Below are 27,002 nucleotides of genomic sequence, written 5' to 3'. Positions count from 1 at the left end.
TTTCTAAAACAGAGATTTGGTCCTATCATTTTTTTTGCTTTAAAAACCATGATGGTTTGTGAAACGGGTATCCAGTGGAGATCTTTTTTTTTGAAAAAGAAGAAAAGAAAAAAGGTAATAAAATGAAATAAAATAAAAACTGTGATGCTAGTTATCAAATAAATGAACGTTTTATTATGGTATACACAGACCTTCATCAGCAGACCTTCATAATCAGATTTCATATTATCACTCTGGCCTTATTTCCAGGCACTTGCTTCATAACGGCAACATTCTGGCCACACTCTGTCTGCTAGGCTACAAATGCATTACGAATTTTCGTCTCCTTACATTGGCTCTTACAACCCACTTGTGTTAGTCCATTTGGGCCACTGTAACAAAACACGCAAACTGGAGAGCTTTTAAACAACAGAAATTTATTTTTCACAGTTGTGGAGGCTGGGAAGTCTAAGATCAAGGCACTGGCATATTCGGAGTCAGGTGAGAGCCCACTTCCTGGTTCATAAATGGCTCCTTCTCACTGTAATTTCACAGGTGGAAGGAAGTGGCTAGTGAGTTCTTTGAGGTCTCCTTTGCAAGGACACTAATCCCAGTCATGAGAGCTGCACCCTCATGGCCTAATCACCTCCCAAAGGCCATGCCTCCTAATTCTAACTTGGGAATTAGGATTTCAACTTATGAATTTTGAAGGAACGCAAACATTCAGATTATAGCACCACTCTTTCAGGAAAGCCTTCTCTTGTGAAAATGGCAATATTCTATTTGTCCTTCAGGCCCCACTCAAACAATTCTTTTTACCTTCATGGAGCCCCCTACCTCTCCAATGAGAAGAATTCATTGGTCTCTCATGTAAATTCCTTATTATATCCTTGTTTTTAACATTTATTTTTGCAATTGTTGTTCCCCCACTAGATTCTAAGTACCTGGATGATGAGGACTATGTCACTCATCTTTGTCTTCCCAGTTTCCAGCACAGCATCAGGCACAATATATGTGCTTTAGTAAGCTGAAGTCTTACTCAATGAAAAGGATTGAAATAAAGTTTTATGGCTTTATAAGTTAGGGTTCTTAATTGCAATTGTTAGGAGCAGACTGAGGATGATTTAAATAGAAATTTATTTATTAAAAGAATAGCGGATAGGTCTTAGATCAACAAGAAAGAGGAAGAACCAAGCTTGTAAGAGAGGCAAAAACATAAGGAGGCTAGGCACACATAACCATCATCAAAATCACAGCATGCAACAACTCATCATGGACACATTGTGAGATGGACAGATTGCTCCACCCACAATGTAATGTCTGCAAAATGCTATAACAATGCCTGGTTATGAAATAAGATGTATAGAAGTTGCATTATCTAATTTGGAAAATAACACACAGCTGCCATGTTTATCTGAACTATGTCACACCACCATCAGCGAAACTATACAATCAACCTTCTTTTCAGTTCAAGTCTTATACAATAATTCCTCAGTCTCAGACAAACCATATATATTTAAACATATTTCCTATTCTGTTTCAGCCTCAACTTTCATCTGGTACACATATGTCCATGCATATACATAAATACATAGTCTAGTATTAAGGTATAAATATTCATATACTTTTAAAGCTCTGGTTGTATCCTCTTTCCTGTATAGATTCATTCATTCATTCTATGAAAGCAAAATTCTAATTGTGTTCACTTGTCTATTCTTGTAGTCCCAGTCTGTAAGGTTGCCTTGCTTATTCAATACATACCACATTTAACCCCTCAATAGCAAGGTCTCCAATTTAAATATCACAGTTAGTAATTTCATTATTCATTATATGCCCAGCCCCATATTTGTGATATCCTCTTATTCCAGTTTTGGAAACACAAAGGTAAGTTACTGGATTAGCGATGGTGAGAGTGAAAAATAGCATAGAAACTAGAGGTTGCTTAAAAATATGCAAAGATCCATGATGAAGAGGAGGTGGAACATAGAGCACAGAAATGCCAAGTCATCCATCAGGCCAGCCTTTGTGCAGCACCACTGTTAGCTCCTGATGAGCCTCGGCCCTGGAGGCACATGGCCAGTCAGTAATCAGAACTGACCTTTAAGAGTATTCTAAGCTCTGCCCCCAGTAGACGCCTAAGAAACCTCACCTGGTATATGAAGGGGAGTTTGCATGCCTATCAACGAATCAAATCAAAGAGTCTAAATTAATTCTCCACTTTATCTAATCAATACCTTTATCTTACGCTTATCTACCATATTTGCCCAATTCTCTTCACCTATTTAATTTTACCCAATATAGTGAAAAGGAAAATTAACTAACCCAGATATCAGCAAAACACAGCATTGCTCTTAAAAAGTGTTGATTAAAGAGAGTCTCGCTCTGTCGCCCAGGCTGGAGTGCAGTAGCCTGCTCACTGCAACCTCTGTCTCCAAGGTGCAAGCGATTCTCCTGCCTCAGCTCCAGAGTAGCTGGGATTACAGGCACAAGCCACCGCGTCAGGCTAATTTTTGTATTTTTAGTAGAGATGAGGCTTTACCATGTTGGTCAGTCTGGTCTCGAACTCCTAACCTCAAGTGATTCTCCTGCCTTGGCCTCCCAAAATGCTGGGATTACAGGCCTGAGCTGCAGCCCCCCATCTGACTTTTTAATCTCTGGCACAGAGCCACTGAATCTCATAAGAGTGCAAGAGGAGGAAGTTTTGTGTTATAAAGGAGAAGGAGGAGGAGGGGAAAGAAAAAAGGAAAAAAGAAAATAGTTTAAAAAGAAAAGAAAATGTAATTTTTTACTGCTGACCAATTTTGAAAGTCTCTAATTAATGTTTTTAAAGCGTGATTCCCTAGATGATAAATTTGAGCATCGCCTGAAAACTTGCTAGAAATGCAAATTAGCAGGCCCCACCCTAAACCCAGTTAATCCAAAACTCTGAGATTGATTGGGTGGGGCCCAGCAGTCTGTATTTTAACAAGTCCTCCAGATGACACACAATAAAGTTTGCATTCTGCTGTGGTATAATGTGGGTTTTTCAGTAAAGGAGGATCCAAATATGACAGACTCCTAAAAGAAGCTTTATCTCTACAATAACTTTGTTTACTCTCTCTCTCACTGATTCTTAAAAACCTACACAGATTACACATTTATAAAAATAAATGAAGAATAAAAAGTAGAATTTGCATTCTGATAATTACATACATACCTCATCTATTTTCCTAGTTAATAGTAAGTTATCTTGAAGTTTAAGAATGGGTGTTATTCATCTATATACCTCACAGCAACTATTAGTATAACGCTTTATCCATGTAATAAATACTTGTTAATAGAAAAATAAAATTGTTCCTTTATGGGAAGAAGGTTTTGTGTTTGGAATGTTCAGAAGTATCCAGTTAGAGGTGGGAAATTTTAAATTACTGTTTAAAATTTGTGTAACATTTCCATCTAGTAATAAAAACACAATATGTGTGTTAATATCTTAAACACAGTGGAAGTTAATGACTGCAATCAAGAAAAACAATTCAAATTAAGTTTTCTACTAATTTCCAGTCGATAGCATCATTCTCCCATAGTAAGGAAAATCATATTCTTAGGTCAGTCCCAGGTTCTTAAAACATATTGAGTAAATCATGGTTAATGACGATAATATTGACATTAGGGCTATAGGCATTTAGGTAAGAAATCATTGGAAAATTTTATATCATTCCTGGCAACTTAAAACATATTTGTGCTGATCAGCAAATTGGCAAATATTTGCTAATAACCAACCAACTAGAAAAAGTACATGTTATTACTGAAATATGATAAAATTTGAAAATGATAAGAAAGACCATAAAAATCAAACACAGGCAGTTAAAAGCAATTTATTTCATGAACACAGATTTATGGCTCAGTTAATCAATATTTGAATTAAATGTGTGTTGCTCAGTTGTTAAGTCATTTCTCTACAAACTGCAAATTAATATTAACGAGAAATTCAATGGCATTCAGCAGCAACATTCTGTCACTGTGCTAAAGTAATCATTGATTTTAATTTTAAATATTAATGAAATGTGATTTTTTTTGTCAGCTTTAGGCAATAATTTCAAAGAAACAGCAAGATTGGAGTCAGATGAGACCCTATCATAGGCAATTTGAGAGCAAAGCTGTCAATAGTGACTGGTTAGCAAAATTTGAATCACTCTCCAGCAATTAGCAGATGATTGTGAATAATTACTTCCTTTATAATGAACAACTGACCCCAGGGTTATTTGGTTTGGAGTTTGTGACCAGTATGTGTAAAGGGCTGCCTGGTGGCAGAGATGGAGCGATTCATTCTGAACAAGTAATTCAATCATAATTCGAAGGAATAGAGCCATGAAAACCAGCTGGCGCTTTGTACCAGGGGACAGAAGAGCTGAGAGAAAAGCCTGGGAAGCAGTGACAACAGGTGAGCCCCTCCACCAACTTTGGTGATATCCCAGAATCTTGGTGGGAAAGGCCTGATAAAAATTGAACAGCGTATTATTGAGCCTAGTCCTACTCTTTACATCTGGTAGAGTGAAAACAGGATATTTTAATCATCCTGAAGTAGAGAAAACTTTTCACCTTTCTGAAGGGATGGGGAACAGTTCTTTAATCAAGATGAGAGGATTCCAAAGCCTAATTTACATGTCTCAGAAACCTGGAGAACAAAAAGCAGCCAGATCTTGTCATCCTGGCAGGGTCCCTAAACCAGATCCTATCTCTCTCTGGGACTTCTGACCTAGAAAGCCTATCAGGTGGGTGACAATATACAAGGAGAAATGCTCTTTTTCTCTTGCATAAGTCCAGGCTGGCTCCTCAGAGTGTTGCGTCTAAAACCTGCTCTCTATTTTTTGGGGTAAAGGATAAGCATCATTATTGCTGTTATTAGAAATAAAAAGCTTATGAGTCACCTGCCTCTGACAGGAATTGACATCAAAATAAAAATTACTTATAAAGTATGTGTCTACATATTTTAAACTGAAATTTTCTTTCAAAGTCATTGAATTAATGTAGCTCATTTCTATTTAACTTTAGGAAGCAAAGTTTTTTTTGTAATCTCTAATGATGTTAATATCACCTTTTTCTTAAATAAAAAATGAAAATGACGTTTTTTGATGTATTATAATTTCACATGTTCTGTCACCTTTATTTCTGAAGAAATACATGTCAATTTATAGGGTATAACTCTCTTAAAAATAAAGAGCAAACTTAACTATTTGTTGAAATTATGGTATTCTTCAAAAGGTAAGAAATAGTTTAAAGTAAATATAATGAAAGAGTAGTTAATTGCCAGTAACTTTTTCATAAGCAATGACATTAATAATTTCATAATGAGGTTTTCCCTGTCAGAAAGGAGCATAAAATATAGACATTGCACAGAAAAATAAATACATATTATTGAGCCTAATATTTCCATTTGTTCCCAGTAGGGTGCAAACAATATACCCTGACAATCAAAGCATTAATTTTAATTCAAAGAATTAAAATATTTCCCAAAATGCCTCAGATAATATTTGATTTGTCATTAGAAATAATACTATTCTCTACTATTTTAAAATGCTGTGCTTGCAATAGCTATGTATATGTTTAAAACATTTTTGAATGTCCATACACTATATGGAACTTTGGTTATTCAGTGACTGTAAGAGCTACATTAAATGCATTTTTGGAATAGAACAGTGTACAAATATTAAATTAGCAAATTTGGGAATATTAATATAAGCATATTTTATACATTTATATGTAAATGCTTGTTTATATACATAAGTGATATAAACGAGCATTGTTTATGTCGTGATATATGAATGATTACATAAATGTGAAGAAAAATTAGATTGTTGAAAGAATAAGAGAGATCATGTAGGAGAAGGGAAGATTCACAGAATAAAAGGCTTCACTAAACCATGTCTCTACTAAAAATACAAAAAAATTAACTGGGCGCAGTGGCGCATGCCTGTAGTCCCAGCTACTCAGAAGGCTGAGACAGGAGAATTGCTTGAACCCAGGAGGTGGAGAATGCAGTGAGCTGAGATCGTGCCACTGCACTACAGCCTGGGCGACAGTGCGAGACTCTGTCTAAAAACAACAACAACAACAAAGGCTTCACTAAAACGATAGCATGTGTTATTTATGTAAAATTTAAAACGTGTGAGTATAAAAATTAGACCTAAAAAATAGTTCCAGGAAAGAGTACTTTGGGAAGATGGAGAAAGAGAAAGCATCAGGAATTAGTCTGTACACCTTAGTCTGTACATCAGTTTGTCTGATGTAACTATTTTGGAATTTTGGAGTCTATTCAAGCCTTGCAAATTCCAGAGGAAATTTTGGAAGGTAAATTACAGTTAATTTTGGTAAATTTCAGCTCTTCCTTCAGTAGTGGATACCCATCCTTCACTCCCAGTCCTGTGGCAGGCAGCTGTGAGGAGGAGTTTTGGAGCATCTTATATGCACTTAGTGAGAGCCAGGGTGGGCAATAAGGACTCTGCCCTCCAAATATCAGGGATTTATGTTCTAATTGCCGATTGCTGTTTCTGATGCAAGAATTTGGTATTATTTCTGGATTCTCTATTCTGTTCCATTGGTCTATGTGCCTATTCTTATATCAGTACCATGCTGTTTTGGAAACTATAGCCTTGTAGTATAGTTTGAAATCAGGTAATATGATGCCTCTAGATTTGTTCTTTTCACTTAGTCTTGCTTTGGCTATGTGGGCCCTTTTTTGGTTCCATATACATTTTGGGATATTTGTTTCTAGTCCTGTGAAGAATGATGATGGCATTTTGATGGGAATTGTATTGAATTTGTAGATTGCTTTTTGCAGTATGGTCATTTTCATAATATTGATTCTACCCATCCATGAGCATAGGATGTGTTTCTATTTGTTTGTGTTGTCTATAATTTTTTTCAGCAGCATTTTGCAGTTTTCCTTGTAGAGATCTGTCACCTCCTTGGTTAGCTATATTTCTAAGTATTTTATTTTATTTTATTTTTTGCAGCTGTTGCAAAAGGGGTTGAGTTCTTGATTTGATTCTCAGCTTGGTCATTGTTGGTGTATAGCAGTGCTACTGATTTGTGGACATTGATTTTGCATCTGAAACATTGCTAAATTCATTTATTAGATCTAGGAACTTTTTGGAAGAGTCTTTAGGGTTTTCTAGATATATGATAATATTACCTGTGAAAAGCAACAGTTTGACTTCCTCCTTACCAATTTAGATGCTCTGATTTATTTGTCTTGTCTGATTGCTCTGGCTGGGACTTCCAGTACAGTGCTGAATAGCAGTGGTGAAAGTGGGCTTCTTTGTCTTGTTCCAATTCTCAGAAGGAATGCTTTCAGCTTTTCCCCAATTTAGTATAATGTTGGCTGTGGGTTTGTCATAGATTGCTTTTATGACCTTGAGGTATGCCCTTTCTATGCTGATTTTGCTGATCACAAAGTGATGCTGGATTTTATCCAATACTTTTTCTGCATCTATTGAGATGATCATATGATTTTTGTTTTTAATTCTGTTTATGTGACATATTGAATTTGTTGTCTCCCATGTGTTAAACCGTCTCTGCATCCCTGGAATGACACCCACTTGATCATGGCATATTATCTTTTTTATATGCTGTTGAATTCAGTTAACTAGTATTTTGTTGAGGATTTTTGCATCTATGTTCATCAGGGATATTGGTCTGTAGTTTTCTTTTTGGTTATGTCCCTTTCTGTTCTTGTTATTAGGGTGATACTGGCTTCATAGAATGATATAGAGAGGATTCCCTCTTTATCTTTTGGAATAATTTCAGTAAAGTTGGTACCAATTCTTTGAATGCCTGATAGAATTCAGCTGTGAATCCATCTCGTCCTGAAAATCACTTTTGTCCACAATTTTTGAATTACTGTTTCAGTCTTGCTACTTGTTATTGATCTGTTCAGACTTTCTATTTCTTCCTGATTTAATCAAGGAGGATTGTGTATTGCCAGGAATTTATGCATCTCCTTTAGATTTTCTAGTTTGTGCGCATAAAGGTGTTCATAGTAACCTTGAGTGATCTTCTGTTATTTCTGTGGGATCAGCTGTTATATCTCCTGTTTTATTCCTAATTGAGCTTACTTGGATCTTGTCTCTTCATTTCTTGGTTAATCTTACTAATAGTCTATCTTTTTTTTTAATCTTTTCAAAGAACCAGATTTTTAAAATTTTATTTATTTATTTTTGCTGTTTCAATTTCATTTAGTTCTGCTCTGATCTTTGTTATTTTTTTGCTTCTGCTGGATTTAGGTTTGGTTTGTTCTTGTTTCTTTAGTTCCCTGAGGTGTGGCCTTAGAGTGTCTATTTGTGTTCTCTCAGACTTTTTGATGTAGGCATTTAATGCTATGAACTTTCCTTTGAGCACCGCTTTTGCTGTATCCCAGAGGTTTTGATAAGTTGTATCACTGTTATCATTCAATTTAAATAACATTTTTTATTTCAATCTTGATTTCATTGTTGACCTAAAGATCATTCAGGAGCAGATTATTTAATTTCCATGTATTTGCATAGTTTTCAGCGTTTCTTTAATTTCCAGTTTTTTTCTACTGAGGTTTGAGAGTGTAGTTGATATAATTTTGATTTTTTAAAAAAATTATTAAAACTTGTTTTGTGGCCTATCATATGGTCTATCTTGGAGAATATTCCATGTGCTGATGAAAAAAATGTATATTCTGCAGTTGTTGCATAGAATGTTCTGTGTATATCTGTTTAGTCCATTTGTTCTAGGGTGTAGTTTAAGGCCATTGTTTCTTTGTTGACTTTCTGTCTTGATGACCTGTCTAGTGCTGTCAGTGGAGTATTGAAATCCCTCACTATTATTGTGTTACTGCCTGTCTTGTTTCTTAGGTCTAGTAATAATTGTTTTATAAGTTTGGGAGCTCCAGTGTTAGGTGCACATATATTTAGGGTTGTGATATTTTTCTTTTGGACTGATGTTTTTATCACTATATAATGTCTCTCTTTGTCTATTTTAATTGTTGTTGCTTTAAGATCTGTTTTGTCTGACATAAGAGTAGCTACTCCTGCTCGTTTTGGTTTCCATTTGTATGAAATACTTTTCTACCCCTTTACCTTAAGTTTATGTGAGTCCTTATGCATTAGGTGAGTCTCTTGAAGACAACAGATACAACAGATACAAATGGTTGGTGCATTTTTTATATATTCTGCCATTCTTTATCTTTAAGTAGAACATTTAAGCCATTTACTTTCAATGTTGGTATTAAGATGTGAGGTACTTTTTTATTCATTGTGCTAGTTTTTTTTTTTTTTAAATGTGTTACTGTTTTATAGGCCTCGTGAGACTTATGCTTTAAAAAGGTTCTGTTCTGGAGTAGTTTGAGGTTGTTTCAAGATTTAGAACTCCCTTTAGCATTTCTTGTAGTGCTGGCTTGGTAGTGGTGAATTCTCTCAGCATTTGTTTGTCTGAAAAAGACTTTGTCTCGCCTTCATTTATGAACCTTAGTTTTGCTGGATACAAAATTTATGATTGGCAATTATTTTGTTTGAGGAGGCTAAAAATAGGACCCCAATCCTTTCTGGCTTGTAGGGTTTCTCCAGAGAAATCTGCTGTTAATACTACAGGTTTTCCTTTACAGGTTACCTGATGCTTTTGCCTCATAGCTCTTAAGATTCTTTGCTTTGTCTTGACTTCAGATAACCTGATATCTATGTGCCTAGGTGATGATCTTTTTGCAATACATTTCCTAGGCATTCTTTGTGCTTCTTATATTTGGATGTCTAGCTGTCTAGCAAGGCCAGGGAAGTTTTCCCCAATTATTCCTTCAAATAAATTTTCCATACTTTTAAATTTTTCTTCTTTAGGAATACCAATTATTCTTAGGTTTGGCTGCTTAAAATAATCCCAGATTTCTTGGAGGCTTTATTTATTTTTTAAAATTATTTCTTCTTTGTCTTTGATTGGGTTGATTTGAAAGCCTTATCTCTGAGCTCTGAAGTTTTTTCTTCTACTTGTTCTAGTCTATTGTTGACACTTTCCAGTGCATTTTGTATTTCTCTAAGTGCATCTTTCATTTCCAGAAGTTATGATTGTTCTTTCTTTATGAGATTTATTTCTCTGGATAATTTTTTATCCATATCCTGTATTTTTGAAAAATTTCTTTAAGTTGTTTTTCACCTTTCTCTGGTGTCTCCTTGAGTAGCTTAATAATCAGCCTGCTGAATTATGTATCTGGCAATTCAGAAATTTCTTCTTGGTTTGGATTCATGCTGAGAAACCAGTGTCGTCTTCTGGGGGTGTTATAGAAACTTGTCTTGTCTACCCAAATGGGAAGGACTCAGAAAAGTAATTCTGTGAAAAAATCTGGAACTCAAGCACTTCTGTTCATATTCTTTCATCCGGCAGGGTCATCCCTTGATGTGGTACACTACCCCTTCTCCAAGGGATGGGGTTTCCTGAGAGCCAGACTGCAGTGATTGTTATTGCTCTTCTGGATCTAGCCACCCAATGGGCTCCAGGCTGGTCCCAGAGAATGTCTGCAAAAAGTCCTATGACATGATCCATCTTCAGATCTCCCAGCTATGGACAGCAGCACCTGCTGTGGTGGAAGTGGCAGGTGAGTGACGTAGACTGTGTGAGGGTCCTTGGCTGTAGACATGTTTACCATGCTGGCTTTCTTGAATGCTGGTTACGCTAGCAGGGAAGTTGTCATGTGGAGAGACTCAGGACCTCTGGTTATCCAGGATGTTGGAGGCAGTGGAATTAGCTATTGTTTCTCCTTTCTTGGAGCAAGGTTATTCTGTGGTGAGTTGCTGTGATGTCCTGAGTTGGCTGGTCTCCAGCCAGGAGGTGATGCTTTAAAGAGCACCAGGTATGATTGAAGGGGGAGGTAAGCTTGCTCTAAGTTGGCCAGGATAAATATTTGGGTTTCTCAGGCAATGGGCAGGGCCATAAAGATCCCAAGGGTTTATGTCTCTTGTAATTACCTACCAGGGTGGGTAGAGAAATACTATCAAGTTGGGGCAAGGTTAGGTGGGTCTGAGCTCAGACAATCCTTGGGTGAGGCTTGCTGTGGATACTGTGGGGGATGTGGGGGGTGATTCTCAGGCCAGTGGGGTTATGTTCCAGAGGGGATTATGGCTGCCTTTGTCACCAGGGAAGTGGAGGAAAGCTGGTAGCAATAGGCCTCACCCAGCTTCCACACAGTTGACGATGATGGTCTCATTTTGGCTGTGGCCCGCAAACAGCTCTGAGTTTACCTCCAGGAAGCCTGAGTGCAGGACTCAGACCTTGCCCCAGGCTATGAGCTTCCCTGCTGAAAAAGCAAGCATGGCTTTCAGGCCTTGCCCCTCACCCCTCCCTATCTCCCCACACTGTCAGCCATGTCTCCTGCTCTTCTTTCTGCAGCAGTTCCCATTTGCCTCCAATATTCTGCTCAAGAGTTTGTGCACAGTTGAAATTATTACAAAGTTCAGTTTGTAATAGTTTATTTTACCTTGTGACCCCTCCCAAATTCTTCTGTCTCCTTCCCTGAGGGCCCCTGTGAGATATAGTCAGGGATGGCTTCCCTGGGCTGGAGCTGGAGACTGGGAGTGCCTACAAGGCTCTTGTAGGCTCCACTACTGCTTCTGATTTTATATTCATGCTAAATCTGTTTTGGCTCTAGGTAAGGTTAAATCCTTCTCCCACAATCTGGATTTTCAGGTACCCCAGTGGGGTCATGTGTTTGGAGGCAGGTTTGCTCCTCCTCTCACATTTTGGGAACTCAGTTTTTCACCTGTCTCAGGAATTTGCAGCGGCCTGCCACTTCTTTCAAAGGATCTGTGAATTGTTTGGTTTTCCTGGTACTTCCTTGTGGTGGTTCTTGGAGCAAAAGTCCATGGTGTGAGTCTCCACATGTTCTGTCTGTCCAAATGGAAGCTGCACATTAGTCCTGTCTCCAATCTGCCATCTTCCTCCTCCCTCTTCTTTATTAGAATTTAATGATGAGAAACTTGTGGTGAAGAGTAGAAAGCATTTTGAAGATGATGCCATGAGTCCTATGGGTGGGTTCTGGCTTTTTGTTTAACTCCTTGTATGACTTTTAGCAGGACAAAACTTCTCTGAGTTTGTTTTTACATCTCTAGATGGAAATAATCCCATCTGGCCTGCCTCACAGAGCTGTTGTGGAAGTTTACATGAGAAAAATTATCTGAAAACACATTCTAATCTGTGCTACGTCCTTCAAATGTGAGGTGTAGTTGGGCATATTGGCTCATGCCTGTGATCCCAGCACTTTGGGAGGCTAAGGAAGGAGAATTGCTTGAGGCCAGAAGTTTGAGACCTGCGCAACATAGTGAGGCCCAATCTCTATTTTAAAAATGTGAGGTGTTATCCACAAGAATGTTCAGCACAGAGAAGGACAGAGAGCAAGTTCTTAATGTTTTTTTAAATTATATCTTGGACATGGCTCTATGGCTCAGTTGGTTAAAGCACCTGTCTCATAAATTATATCTTGGACTACTTGAAAATTTACAGAAAATTTGCAAAGACACTGTGAAGAGCTCCCACATACCCTTCACTGTTTTAGTTTCCCCTAGTGTTATCATTGTACTAACATACAATGGTAAATTTGTCCAAACTAAAAAGACCAACATTGATACCATACTATTAACTAAACCCCAGACTTCCACCAAACTGATATCCCAGTTTTTCTACTAAAATCCTTTTTCAGCGCCAGGATCCCATGCAGAATACTGTGGTACATTTAATCCTCAGGTCTCTGTAGTCTCCTGTGCTCTACAACAATTTCTCAGTCATTCCTTGATTTTCATGATTTTGACAGTTTTGAGGAGTTCTGGTCAGGGATTTTATAGGACAGCCCCCAATCTGGGTTGGTCTGTTGGGGTTATGGGATTTTGGAAGGAAAACCATGGTGGTGAAGTGCCCTTGTTTCATATAATATCAGGGATACTTGGTGTCCATATGACATTATTGGTGATGCTCACCTGAGTCACCTGGTTAAGGTGGCATCTGCCAGGTTTCTCCACTGAAAAATTACTATTTTTCCCTTTCCATACTCTAGTCTTTGCAAGTGGGTCACTTAGTCCAGTTCATCTTCAAGGCTTAGGGGGATAAATTCCACCTCTTTGGTGCAGGGGGAGACGGGGAAATACATACATATATTATTTGGAATTCTTCTGTAAGGAAACAGTATCTTTTTTTATTTTTTGAGATGGAGTTTCAGTCTTGTTGCCCAGGCTGGAGTGCAATGGCACAATCTTGGCTTTCTGAAACCTCTGCTTCCTGGGTTCAAGTGATTCTCCTGCCTCAGCCTCCTGAGTAGCTGGGATTATAGCTGCCCACCACCATACCCAGCTAAGTTTTATATTTTTAGTAGAGATGGGATTTCACCATGTTGGTCAGTCTGGTCTCGAGTTCCAGACTTCAGATGATTGACCCATCTCAGCCTCCCAAAGTACTGGGATTACAGGCATGAGCCACTGCACCCAGCCAGGAAACAGTATCTTTTAAACCTTTGAATAACAGAAACAATATTGATTGATATGAGGTTCAATTTGTATTCTCTACTTGCTTAACTTCTGGTAAGAAAGCTAAGATTAGTCTTTGAGCCAATAGGCAGAGCACAGGTGAGAGAATGAAGAGTCGCTAAAGAGAATAAGCCTCTTTATGCCTGAGAGTTGACTGTCATTCCAACTTCCTCAGTGCCAAAGAGCAGAGCTTCCTAATATGGGAAACCATACTCCTGGGAGATCAGCAGATGTCGCTATTGAGTAATGGTCGTGTAGCTTCTCTCTCACTGGGTCTTTGCCTAAATACTAAGTTCTTGCTGTAGACTGAAGAAGCAACATTCTAAACCTGTCATTTAAATTCTTCCCTGGAAGATATTTTAAAATTTAAATAAGAGAAGTAATATGTATTCAGTTTCTGCAAACTGATCAAGGTAAAACAGTGTGTGGGGTTTTTACATCAATTCTAAAGTCTGATATAGACTATTTTAGTGGAAACTTGGGTAAATATTCCATTTAATTTACTGTTTTGTCAGGAGGCTTTCTTAAACATTTGATACTCAGATGTCTCTCTATTCTTGCAATGATAAGTATGGACAATAATATGAAGAATTAGAAGGTCATGGATATTTTTGCAGACTAGTGTGTTTTGTATTTTATCCACAAAACTCATTTTCAAACGTAATTGTTATCTAGAGTTGATATAAATCAGTTAGCGCTATTGATTGCATGTATGAGTTAATGTTATTTAAGAAGGATTTCGAGATTGTACTAATGAACCCAAAGTGCTCCATAGAACCCAAAGCACTTTCACATCTTAAAGTTACTTAGTAGGACCATCTGGGCCTCAAATTGTGTGTCCGGTATTTTTATCTCTGCTAAGGTGGCTACTAAACTGGATTGTCAAAATAAACTCAGAAATAGGGAGAGAGAAAGAAAACAAAGTTAGAGTTGGACTTGATTAGAGCAAGAAAAATCTCACTTTTGGAGGCTTCGCGCTCAGATTACTTGAGCTCAGAGCGAATGTGTATTCCTATCACTTCTCCGTTGTTTGATTTTCATTAAAATGTATCAAACTATCAAAGATCATGTTCATTGGAAAATCTTTATTGGCCACCGTTTTGTTCGATATAGTAAGCTGATCAACACATTAAAATTAGGGTTCAGTCTGATATTTTTATTTATATGAAAAACTTGATCAGAATTTATCTTTTCTTTGAAAAGGAACTGTGGAAAACATAATAGATTGCACGTTGAATAATCATGTTTTTAAAAGAAGGTTCGTGTTAGTTTCATATAACAATTCATCTCAAAAGGGTAGGTCAGACTTTTATTGTAAGTTTGAATGTGTTGAATTATTTCTTGCTAACTGATTCTAGAATAATAGAAGAGAAACATTATTATTGATAGAATAGTAGCCACCATTTATTGAGCAGTTACTACATGCCAGGCATGGTTTTAAGTACTTTACATATATTATCTCATTTAGCCTTTAGAATAACACTATGGTCAGAGATTATTATCTCTACCTTGCAGATGAGCATATTGAGTTTTAGACACTAGCCAAATGTATTAGTCCGTTTTCACACTGCTGACAAAGATATACCCGAGACTGGGCAATTTACAAAGAAAGAGGTTTAATTGGACTTACAGTTTCATATGGCTGGAGAAGCCTCACAATCGTGGCAGGAGGCAAGGAGGAGCAAGTTATGTATTACATGAATGGCAGCAGGCAGAGAGAGCGCTTGTACAGGAAAACTCTTGTGTTTAAAGCCATCAGATCTCATGAGACTCATTCACTTTCATGAGAACAGCACAGGAAAGACCCACCCCCATAATTCAATCACCTCCCACCAGGTTCCTCCACATGGGAATTGTGGGAGTTACAATTCAAGATGAGTTACAAACCATACAGCTTTGTCTGAAACAGAGAATGGAAGGTGGGAAGACAGCCAAACCATGTCACTAAGTAACTTATCTAAGATAAGAAAACCAGTGAGTGGCGATGCTTAGATCTGTCTGTTCTAAACTACACCTAGCCTTCCTCTCATAGGAGGTATTTCTATGGCGAAATCAAATTCAGATCAATTCTGTCTTGGTAGCAGCAAATCATTATGCTATTTCTGATGTTTCTACTTACGTTTATTACATGTCAACATTTAATCCAAGAAAATCTGGAAAAGCACCTAGACAAAAAAAAATTTCTTTTTAATATTAAAGAAAATAGTAATTGGAGTTAGGTTAATTGTACTACGTTATGTTTAGGGTCTCGACCTTAGCATGCTCCTGGCAAATCAATCGTTCCCTGTAATTCATCTTAAAAGAGCTTGTCAGACATTTACTGTAGATTTGAATGTATCAAGCTTTTTTTAAATTAAATAACTTCTAAGATGGCAGAATAGAAATTATGTAGAACCTGGGTAGGGAAATAGATGATTTAAAACTGATGGTTTGGATTAATTTAGTACATTTGGAAGCCTGACATCAGATTGTTCTATCATTATCCTGCACTGATTAGTACTGATTAGTGCAACAGAATTATTATTATGGCTTTAAAAAAATTAAGGATTATTATTTTTATCTAAGTAGTATATGAATAAGAAATGGGAGAAAAGTTAATCAGTGGCATAGTGGTGCATTCATTCACCTATATTCCTGCTGTGGTTTATTTAATCTTCAAAAAGCTTATCTCACGTAGCTAACATACTACAGCAAGAAATTTTCTGATACCAGCCTGATTGGCTACTGGTAATTACTTTATCAGTCTCATTCCATAACCGGGTTTTTTTCTTGGGTACTTGTGAGGCACAGCTCCCCCAAGAGAATGCTGTGGGTTCTTGATCTCCAACCTCTTAAAGAATAAGCGATGGGACCACTGCAGGTACGTCGCATGCTTGTAAAAGTAAATATTGGACCCAAGAAGTGTTGCAGAAGGGTGATTTTATTTAGGTAGAGAAAAGAGAAGGAAAGGAGAAGAAGAGAAAGACTTCCATGAAGAGAGTGGAAGGGAATTCCAGACGGGAAATCCCTGAGGGGAAAGGGAGCTCCCACTGTGTGGGAGGGGATTCCAGAAAGCTGGAAATCCGGTGTGGGTGAAGGAGCAGGGGAATTTATCCTGGGAGAAATTCCCACCTTCCTAAGTTCCTCTGGCCAATGAAAGGAGTTCCTTAGAACTTCCACTGGAGTGATGACTTTTAGTTTCTTCCTGCGCCCTCGAAATTCAAACATAAACCATTAAAACTCCTGGATGAAGAGAGATGGGAGGAGGGCGTGGTGCTGGGAAGTTCTTGCCCTTAAAACTACCCCCGCTCATGGACCCAGAAAGAGAACATGTTCCCTGAATTCCACAAACTATGTAAATCATTGCTATATGCTGAATGTTTGTATCCCTCACAACATTCAAACATTGAGACCTAATTAGCAATGTGATAGTATTCAGAGGTGGGGACTTTGGGAGATGATCAGGTTATGAGGACAGGGCCCTCATACTGGGATTAGTGCCCTTATAAAAGAGATCCCGAGAGCTCCAGTAGCACAATCGGTTAGCGTGTGGTACTCATATAAAAGAGATCCTGGAGAGCTCCCTCACCCCTTCTGCCTTGTGAGGATACCACAAGACAAAACAGCTGTCTATGAACCAGAAAGTTGGTGGTCACAAGGCACTGAATCTGCCAGTGTCTTGATCTTGGATTTTCCAGGCTTTAGGACTGTAAGAAATACATTTCTACGGTTTATAAGACCCCTGATTTATGGTATTCTGTCACATGGTATTAAGTATTCTGTTACATATATTTATGGTATTCCATTGTGGTATTCTGCTATTAAAGTAATGGCAAAAACCGCAATTACTTTTACACCGACCTAGTAACAGCCCTAAGGAACTAAGACAACCATACAGCTTTGTTTGGAAGAGAGAATGGAAGGATGACCAGATTCCTCATTTTATGTTGCTACTTCTCCAAAATCAAGCAACAGTTTAACAGCTATGCCAAGCCCAGAGTGGGTGTTCCTGACTTCTACCGCTGTGTTTAGATGTGGCATTGAGTTTCTATTTGTGTCTCTCTCTTTTCTGTCTCTTTGCATACAAAACTGCAAGTTAGAAGGCATCAATCAAATGTCGGATGTTTATTCTCTATTTAACCAGACTCAAAGTCTTCTTTGAATCAAGGAAATCAGGTTTTTCCTCTCTTTGCTACACCATAATTATTTGTTTTTTAAGCTACGTCCAGGTTGGAATAAGACTTGCAATGTTTTCAGATCAAAAGCAGTGTAAGTAAAAACTTAAAACTTAGAAGTAAATACCTTTACATAATTTATGATTGAGAATCATGACCATGAAAGAAATAATAGCCACATATGTGGAAACAAAAGCAAAGGAAGAAATATAATTAAGCGACAGGGAGCTTATAGCAAAAATAGGATGTGGGCTTCTCCTGGCTTAATGCCATTTTCAGTATACCTGTACTAAGCCAATCCTATGCCCATGTTAATGTGTTAAGAGTAAAGACATTTGAGATGCTAATCAATTAACAGAAAAATCAGACAAAATTAAGCTGAAATCTACCATGTGTCCTCATACCTAGAAGAAAAATTACTGAAGATTCAGTCTCCTTTTTGCTGAATTTCTGCCACTAGGAGGCGCCTGGTATAAAGAAACAACTACTTAACATTCAGGAAAATTGCATTACAATCCAAGCACTATCATTAATTCAAACTCTACCACTTACTAATATGAATAAAATAACTGATTCATGTCATCTCAGGCAAATGATCATATAGAATGGTGAATAATTTTATTAAAGACACTGTTAAGTGTAAATAGGTTATATTTGAGTCATAATTAGTATGTTCAAGATCCAGTCTCTGAGTTTGAACTCAGGTTTCTGACTCCCTGAACTCAGGTTCCTTCCACTCCTGAATGCAGTGCATTCTGATTGATGGTCAGAAGCCAGTTTTGACTCCTTTTGGAAAAGGTAGATCTCTCTGAAGGCAATTGAGCAGTTTATTTTATATGCTTTTTCTTAGACCAATAATTATATGGGATTCTCAACATTTTGGCTCAATATATCTCTTTAAGGCAATATAGAATTCATGCTAGATAGATGAAAACGTGTTGTTCTTAAAGAGGTTTCCTTTCTATTAATATACTTTAAATAAGTTTATTTTATGTTTTTCAAAAGCAAACTGCCATTTGAGCTAGTTAATTTTTTAGAAAGACGCAAATCTAACTTCCTTTAGCAAGATCACTTTGTTCTTTAACTGGAGCAAAGAGTGGGACTCAAAAAAACTCTCCTAATGCCTTTGGTCATGATCACCCCAGAGGGTGAACAACAGGGAGACACAGGGCGAATGCTGAAATGCCAAACAATACAGAGAACAGAACAGAGACTTTCCTTTCCAAGGGCAGCCTAAGAGAGAGGTGCTAAGGGACTCAGAAGAAGTTAGGGGTGCAGGAGAAGTCACTGAAGGAGGGGAGGGACTGGCCTGGCTATACGCATTGGCAGTAGGCAGAATTCCCTAAGGAGACAGCAGCCTGTGTGAAATTCCCATGGCAGGGAGTTCCAGGATTAGGAGGCCCAGTCTTCCGTTTTGGGTGAATTGCTATGAAGTACCAAACTGCAGTCCCTCTCACTTGTCATCCTGTAAGCTTTTAGGAAAACTGCTACCTGGAATGGTCTTACTTGGGAGATAAAGAAGTCTGTTACCACTTGGGATTTAATAGGGTAACTCTAGGATGAGAAAGATGTGAGATCCACAGCTCAGAGAGAAGAGACCAGGGTTTCTCCAAGGAGTATGCAGAAGGGCAGGGGCTTCACTGGATAGGGGAGTGAGATAACACAGAGTTTGAAGGTGACCCAAAGTTAGGCCTTTGGGACATGTGAGGCTCAAAGTCAAGGTAGCATACAAAATTTTAGTCTTCTATTTCCCTCTCCTTATCTTCTTTCCTCTCTCTGTCCATCTCTGTCTCCTTCTTTCCCTCTCTCTCCCTCCTACCCAACTTTGCTGTCTGCCTGCTGACATGGTTGATGTTGTATGCTGCTCTTAACTCTACTCTTACTGTATCTTCTGCTTCCTGTCACCTTGCCCTTGCTCTTTAGCTGCTTAATACACAGAGACATGGATCTTTCAAAGGCAAAAGTAGTGAAATATAATAGCATCTCTTTTCATCCAGTCATTCACTTAGACTGGCAAATCAACCAAGTACAGTATTTAAGATACAATCTTTGACAATTTAACTCAGTGCCGACTGCTAAAAATTAGTTACTGCTTTTCTTTTCTTTTTTCTTTTTCTTTTTTTTTTTTTTTTGAGATGAAGTCTTATTCTATGACCCAGGCTGGAGTGCAATGTTGTGATCTTGGCTCACTGCAACCTCCATCTCCTGGATTCAAGTGATTATCCTCCCCCAGCCTTGTGAGCAGCTGGGATTACAGGCGTGTACCACGATGCCTGGATATATATATATTTTTTTGTATTTATTTATTTATTTAGTAGAGATGGGGTTTCACCATGTTGGCCAGGCTGGTCTTGAACTCCTGACCTCAAGTGATCCGCCTCCCTTGCAATTCCCTCTTTTCCACATGACTCCATAGTATGACCCTGGTGTGGACGGCACATTGATCAATAAACAGTAATATTTCACTGACATTTAAATGAATGTGCTAACATTCGCTTTGTGTTAGTTCATCTTGGGGTCTCTGAAGGGGGCCAATAAATAGTACTCCTCTTTCCCATCTGAAATCTGAGCTAATTGAGGGGGAAAAGTGGCAGATGGAGAACAAAATGCCATGTTTCTTCCTGATAACAGCTAACTTGAAGGCTATAGCTTAGTGAGGGGCAAACAGGTCTGCTAACTGAACCCCAGAGCTCAGCAGATTTGTCCACCTGTCTCAGTCTCAGCAATGTGGACGGGGAAGGCATTCTGGGTAGTACACGGGTCCTCCTGCCCCACGTGGGAGATATGCCCATAAGAGAAGAGCAGAGCAAACCAGGTATACACAGGATGTTTCTTCCAGATTCTCTAATTGCCCCAGGGGCTCAGAGGAGGGAACAGAGTACAGGTGCATTGAGGGAAAATTCTTTTTGAGGAAAACCAGGGACCTGGGGAAGAAGCATTTTCCCGCTACCATTTTACCAGGGTTATAATACGAAATTATTTGCTTCAGGAAAATTAAATGCAAGAGGGACTTGTTAAGCCCCTTTTAGTATTACAGTACCAGTTAAGTGTTTTCAAGTTTGATTTTCTCCTGTACAATCATTTTATTATGTTAAAATGTATAAAACTATATTCATTTGATCCTTGCAATGCATCTTATTTTGGTGCTGGAGAGACTTAAGATTTTAAAACGCTGTAGAAATAAACCTTTGTGAATTTCCTTAGAAGACTTATTGGTGGCAAATATTATACATAAAATTTTCTATCGCTTTCTTTAGTACCCACTATACTCATTTTTCTACATATTATGGAAAAATAAAAACAAAAACCAAAATTAAGGTCATAATGTTGATAAAAACCAGAGCTGATTTTTGACACCGGAAGAAACAAATAACTTAAAAGCAGCAGAAGCGTGGTACCGATTCAGTATTGACACAATTACGTACTGCTTTAAAATGTAAACTGGGTCATGTAGTAAAAGTATATATATATATTATGCATTATGGACATTTTCAATTTTGATGGTTTAATATGAAGTATTTGCTATGTTAAATCTGATTTAACACTTCACTTTTTTCTTTATAAATAAGTTATTAATTTAATATTTGTATGCTACCTTAACTCATAAAAGAATAATACATAGAAACTATATGGCACTTCATAGTCCAAAGTAATTTGCAAACTTTAAATGAATAATGCAGACAGCACTACTGGGAGCAGGTCACAGACTGTGTCTACCTCGTTTCCATGAGAGCTCCTGGGGAATTTAGTCATACAAATCATTATGTTTAGAAATTGTATGAACTAGACAAATACAATTTCTATGGGGTGGGGGGTGTCTTGAGTCTATCAAACGCATGAAAGAAAGTTCACTGAAAATGAAATGGCCAACTCCGATTTAATAGGATATTGGGATAGCTATGGTAAATATATGCATACAAATAGGAGAGTTAGCATTCTAAAAGCAATACACTATCTCACTCATAGACTACTGGAGATGGAGTCCAGGAAACCTGAGAGTTCACTGTCCCTTGAGATTTTTCCCCCATGTATGGAATGGATTCAATGCAGTAAAATATCATAGCAATACCCCTTTAAATTAGTCTTAAGAAGGGATTTGTGAAGGGAAAGGCAATTGAGAAATGAAGGGAGGAAGGAAATGGCAGAATGGGTGAACTTACCATGATCTCAAACTATGATTTTTAAACCTCATTCACTGTATTTGTACTGAAAACTGTGATTGTAGGTTTTCAGCTGGTAGAGCATTTCTTGGGGTATCTCACAGCATGTGTTGAGGAACAAATTAGGTAATTTTTCATCGACAAAGAATTGATGAGCTCCACATCCAGGAGAAGTTAAGGAAAAATCTCTCTGCCCTGCTCCTTCTTAAAGTCCCTCTTTTGTTATCTACTGGTTCTCATTTGGACCTCCCACCTGCCTGCATCTCTCTCTTGCTGGTTTGTATTTAAGGGGAACCTTTTTGTATCAGGCTATTTCATAATGCTGAGAATTTCTGCCTCTCTGAATTGCTCAAAGTTGAGCCTTTAAGAAGAAACATTTTATAAACCATTTTGATAGCTGTTCCTGTTTATATTGCCACACTCAAAGGAGGGTCTACCTTCTGCAATATGCAATGTGGACAATGAATGCCTCCACAGCCACCGTTTGCTTGAGAATAAATTCTCCCTCTACACTGTTACATTCTTTCCTGGTTCTGTTTCATGTCCCCACTCTCTGTGTCTTTGTTGTGGTGCTGGCCTCTTGTAACAGAAGAGTTGGTATGAATAGTGTAGCAAGTAACAGCAGTGACTTAACCAGGTAAGGGTTATTGATCTTACCCCGAGAAGTGCAAGGATCCTAGATCAGATAGTGAAGAGGAAGACTCTTTTCACCACTTCGTTCCACCGTGGTTCGTGTGCTGGCTTTCCTCCTCATGCCTGTCGCCTCATGGCTGCACAATGAATGCTGTGCTGCGAGGTGCTATCACATCCATTCTCTGGGCTGGAAGAAAGAAGTGGAGGTGATGGTACCAGCACCCTTCAATGGCCAGTACTGTTAAAGGGTGTTTCTGGAGTCTCTAGCCAGGTTTTTTCTCTGCATTCACACCAACACACTAACAATCAACACAGAAGACTTCTGTGACTCCAGGGTACATGGGGATGTTTCCCTTCCAGCAAACAAGCAATCAACTCTGCAGCAGACACCAGGTGGGTGTCCTCCAGCTCAGTTCTAACAATGTCTACCTGGAGATGGCATCAGATCCCACAGACTGAGGCCTCGGTCCCTAAGGCTACCCCTGTCCGCCACATTAGTCGCAAGTCTAGACCTTCAGAACTTTTGACCAACTGGCCTCAAGTTGGGGTTCGCATGACCCTTCTTTGGGTTCAATTAATTTGCTGGAGCAGCTCACAGAACTCAGGGAAACACTTTTGTTTACCAGTTTATTATAAAAGGATATTACAAAGGATACAGATGAAGAGACATACAGGGCAAGGTATGGGGGAAAGGATGTGGAGCTTCCATACGTTCCTGGGGCACACCATCCTCTAGGAACGTCCGGTCCTCTTGGTTTTGTTTAGTTTTGTTTTTGAGATGGAGTCTGGCTCTGCTGCCCAGGCTAGAGTGCTGTGGCATGATCTCGGCTCACTGCAACCTCCGCCTCCCAGGCAGTGATTCTCCTGCCTCCCAAATAGCTGGGACTACAGGTACCCACCACCATGTCCAGCTAATTTCTGTATTTTTAGCAGAGACAGGGTTTCACCATGTTGGCCAGGCTGGTCTTGAATTCCTGACCTCAGGTGATCCGCCCACCTCAGCTTCCCAAAGTGCTGGGATTACAGGCAGGAGTCACCGGTGCCAGGAAGCTTCAGGATGTTACCATTCCTTCCCTCAGGATATGGGGCGGGTCCCTCTCAGGGGAGGGTCCTAATGGTCAGAAAGGAGGGGAAAAGATTAGAGTGCTGCCTTGGGGCAGGTGAAAGGACGGCAGAAGCAGGTTAGAGAGGTTGTTTCTTAAGGTCTGCTCCTGAGGTCTAACACACCCACCATTAAAACAAAATACTGTAACAAGAGCTAGAGGTGTTGGGAACCAGGAACTGTAGACAAAAATTAATATGTATCATAATACCACAAGTTGCCCTGAAATTTCAAGGGAGGTTGGGAAATGGAGAGTTTAGCTTTCACTGCTTCTGTAGGCGTTAACAGTATAAAAGAAGTGAGTTGGGAATGGTATCTATCAGCTGAACTATTGTGTTTGCCACAATTGTGAACAGATGAAATCCCTTTCCAATCTCTCTCCAATGGTCAGAAGTGATTGATTTCAATATGTTCTCTATATTTCATTATCATGCTCCTTCCTTAATTTCACATAGCATACCATTTGTTTAAAAATTAAATACTCAGTCTGTAGGCTGCATTAGAACAAGGATAATACTTACAATGATATTGATTTGTTCATTAAATCCCACAATTACTGTTTGATTATTGAGTATCTGTCTGCATCGCCAAGCACTGAGATACAGTGTTCACTGATATATATTATAGATAAGACATATTGAACATGTCTTATCTATACCATGCTTTATCAATTAGGAATGCTTTCAGCTACTAAAAGGAGAAAATTCAACTCACAGTGATTTAAACCATATTAACAATCTGTAATTTACTTTTGAAAGAATTCAAATGGAGGTGAGAAGGTCTACAATGTTATATCACTGGGATTATGTCTCTGATCCTCCACTTGGTTACAAGAAGGCTGTCAGAGCTCCAAACACCTCATCCTTCAAGAAGGGGCCCAAGACAGTCATGTTGGTGAGAGAACTATTCTCTCACGTCTCCTTATTTTATCAGAGAATACAATCTTCCCCAGAGGCCTCCTTAGCAAACTCATTGGCTAGAGCAGGATCAAGTGGCCATTATTTGCTTTAAGGGAGGCTAGAAAGAGTATCCGGTGAGAAGGGAGAGGGGATTATGAATTAACGTTAGGTAGCCAACCAAGAGTGTTGTCATAAACACTTTATAGCTTTCCATACACTTTTGCATTCATGATCTCATCTTGTGACTCGATGAGGCTACTATCCAAACATACTGGAAACCCAAACCTGGACTAGGTGTTATAGGCAGCATCCGCTATGTGGGAACTTCTGGCTGTGAAGTAATTTAATGGTCCTTTAAAGGTGCAAATTTAATGCAAAGGGACTTAAATAAATTACAATGCATTTTGCTTATAAAGTGTGCATGGAAGAACATAAGGAGTAATTCAGAAGATTTTAGTAAGATAATTAGAAAGAGAAATCAAGATACGTGGATTCTTGCCTCAGATTTGGGTAAGACACTGGAAGAATTTTGAGTCTCTTTCCTCAGCTGTAAAATTACATACATGAACAAGATTAGATGATCTCTAAATTCCTTCTCTAAGATAAGAGTACCTATATAACCATGACGCTGAAAGTCGTGAACTTAAAAAAAAAAAACTAAAATAATCTATTCCAATTTTTTTTCAACAATGAGATAACTTAGGCTCAGAAAGATCACCGTTTGTCTAAATTCACAAGTTAGAAATTTGAGTTCCAGTATTATACTTTCACAAATAATTAATACTGCATCCTGACAGGTTTTTTTTTTTTTTTTTTTAATTTGGCCTCTTCTATCATTTTCTTCATTTTAGGCAGAATCTCTGTGATAGCTGTAAATTCTGGACAAATTACTTCTTATCCTTGCTGTAAAATAATAATTGTTCCTTCTTCATAGTTTTTCTTTTCTTTTTTGAGGACCAGATAAGTAATCTATTAAGAAATCTTAACGTACTAACACACAGCAAGGAGTCATTCTGTGGTAACCACAATTATAATTAATATCTCTCCAGCCAGCTCAAGTGCTTAAAGCTTGAGAAAGTGTTTCAGAGCAATTTCCCCAGCAGGTGTATGGAGGTGACTCTGATTCTCCCTATTATTATTTTGTCTTTTATGATCATATCTTCCACCATCACATTATACAGGTATGGAGCCTCTGTATAATAACTAAGGGTGTGGTACCTAACTGGAAGTCAGACCAATTATTCTTATGCTGTCACTGAGCCCAGTAACTGGTGATTTGTACAAGAAGAGTTAGAACAACTTAAACTAAACAAAAACAAAAACACTTAAATTGGGGATTCTGAATGTGGGATTCATGGATGGGCTTTAAGGGAATGGAAACCACCTGATATTTCATTCAAATGATTGACATTTTGGGCCAGGTAATTTTGGGGACTGTCCTGTGCACTGTATTTAGCAGGATCTTGGGTCTTTACACACTAGATACCCAGCCATGGGTAATGAAAATCAACATTATCTTCAGATCTTGCCAAATATCCTTTTCCTTCTTCAGGATCACTGTGGTAAAGCTTTGTATGTATGTGCTTTTTTTTTTTTTTTTTTTTTTTTTTCCCTGGAAGGCTCATCAGTTTCATCATATTTTTAAAAAAGACCTATGACCTCAAAAGGCTTGGAACCAATCACTTAAGATCTTTCAAAATAATAAAAGAACACATATCTCCAGCTATCATTGTGGGAAAAATGAACACCACCAGGGCTAATTAAAATGGTGCAGTCTGGAAATCTGCTATGAAATATATATCTTCCCAATTATTACTTTCAACTCCTCTAAAAAGGCACCTCACAAAAACTATATCTGGGAAACTGTCTACTTCAAAAACTGCTGTTCCCAGATGGCATACTTCTTAAAATACTGTGTTCAGCAGAGACTCCCACAGTCATCTACTGAATCTAGCTCTAAACTTCTAAAGGGGTTAGTGCTAATGGCAAGTGGAAAAAATCAAGTCCAGAGGGGACCTAAATATCAGTTGTTTCTCAGAAAACAAATCAAATGATGGAACAGATTGCAAAATTGATCAGAAGGCAGGATGGAGCAGCAGGGAGGGAGGGAGGGAGAGAGAGAAAGAGCGAGAGAGCCCCGAGCAAGAGAAGAGAGAGCGAGCCCTTTGAAAGAGGGTATCTCTTGGGCGATGCTCGCTAGAAGTCCTCCCCTGCCTTCTCCCCGGCTCGTCTGGAAAGGTTTCTGCTCCCATGCTATACATGACCCTTAGGCCCTCTGTTGTGCCCTAATTCCCACGTCCACGACCGCCTCATTCACCGCCTTCCCAAGTGACCACTTCTCAAGAGCCTCCTGAAAGCTCAAAAGGGCCACTTCACCCACTCTTCAAGGCCCTCCTTCCCGTCTACGGCTTCTTCTAAAGGCGGCAGGAAAACTGGAGCTTAAAACCCGAACCGTAAGCCCAGAAAAGCCAGCAGGTAACGTGTGTCCTCTTCCGTGGCCCCTCGGGGTCGCCCAGGAAGACAAGCAACTTACTTCCATACTTCTCCGTCCGTCTCCCCCACTCTCAGCTTTGAAT

At 38.6% G+C, this 27,002-nt stretch overlaps 1 protein-coding gene across 1 annotated transcript in view; it reads right to left on the bottom strand.

Annotated features, from left to right (window-relative positions):
- The window catches only part of COG6 (component of oligomeric golgi complex 6), a 140,513-nt gene extending 117,917 nt beyond the window's left edge, over nt 1-22,596 (bottom strand). The window contains exons 1-2 of the mRNA XM_012469844.2: nt 22,450-22,596; nt 15,598-15,643 (exon numbers count right to left, since the gene is read on the bottom strand). The gene's annotated coding sequence lies outside the window, so the exon portion shown is untranslated. The remainder of the gene's footprint in view (nt 1-15,597; nt 15,644-22,449) is intronic.
- Between the last annotated feature and the right edge of the window lie 4,406 nt (nt 22,597-27,002).

Source organism: Aotus nancymaae, unplaced genomic scaffold (genome assembly GCF_030222135.1).
Source record: "Aotus nancymaae isolate 86718 unplaced genomic scaffold, 86718_ANA_hifiasm-v0.15.2.pri h1tg000043l, whole genome shotgun sequence".
NCBI lineage: Eukaryota > Metazoa > Chordata > Mammalia > Primates > Aotidae > Aotus > Aotus nancymaae.
This window is presented reverse-complemented; position numbering and strand designations above follow the sequence as displayed.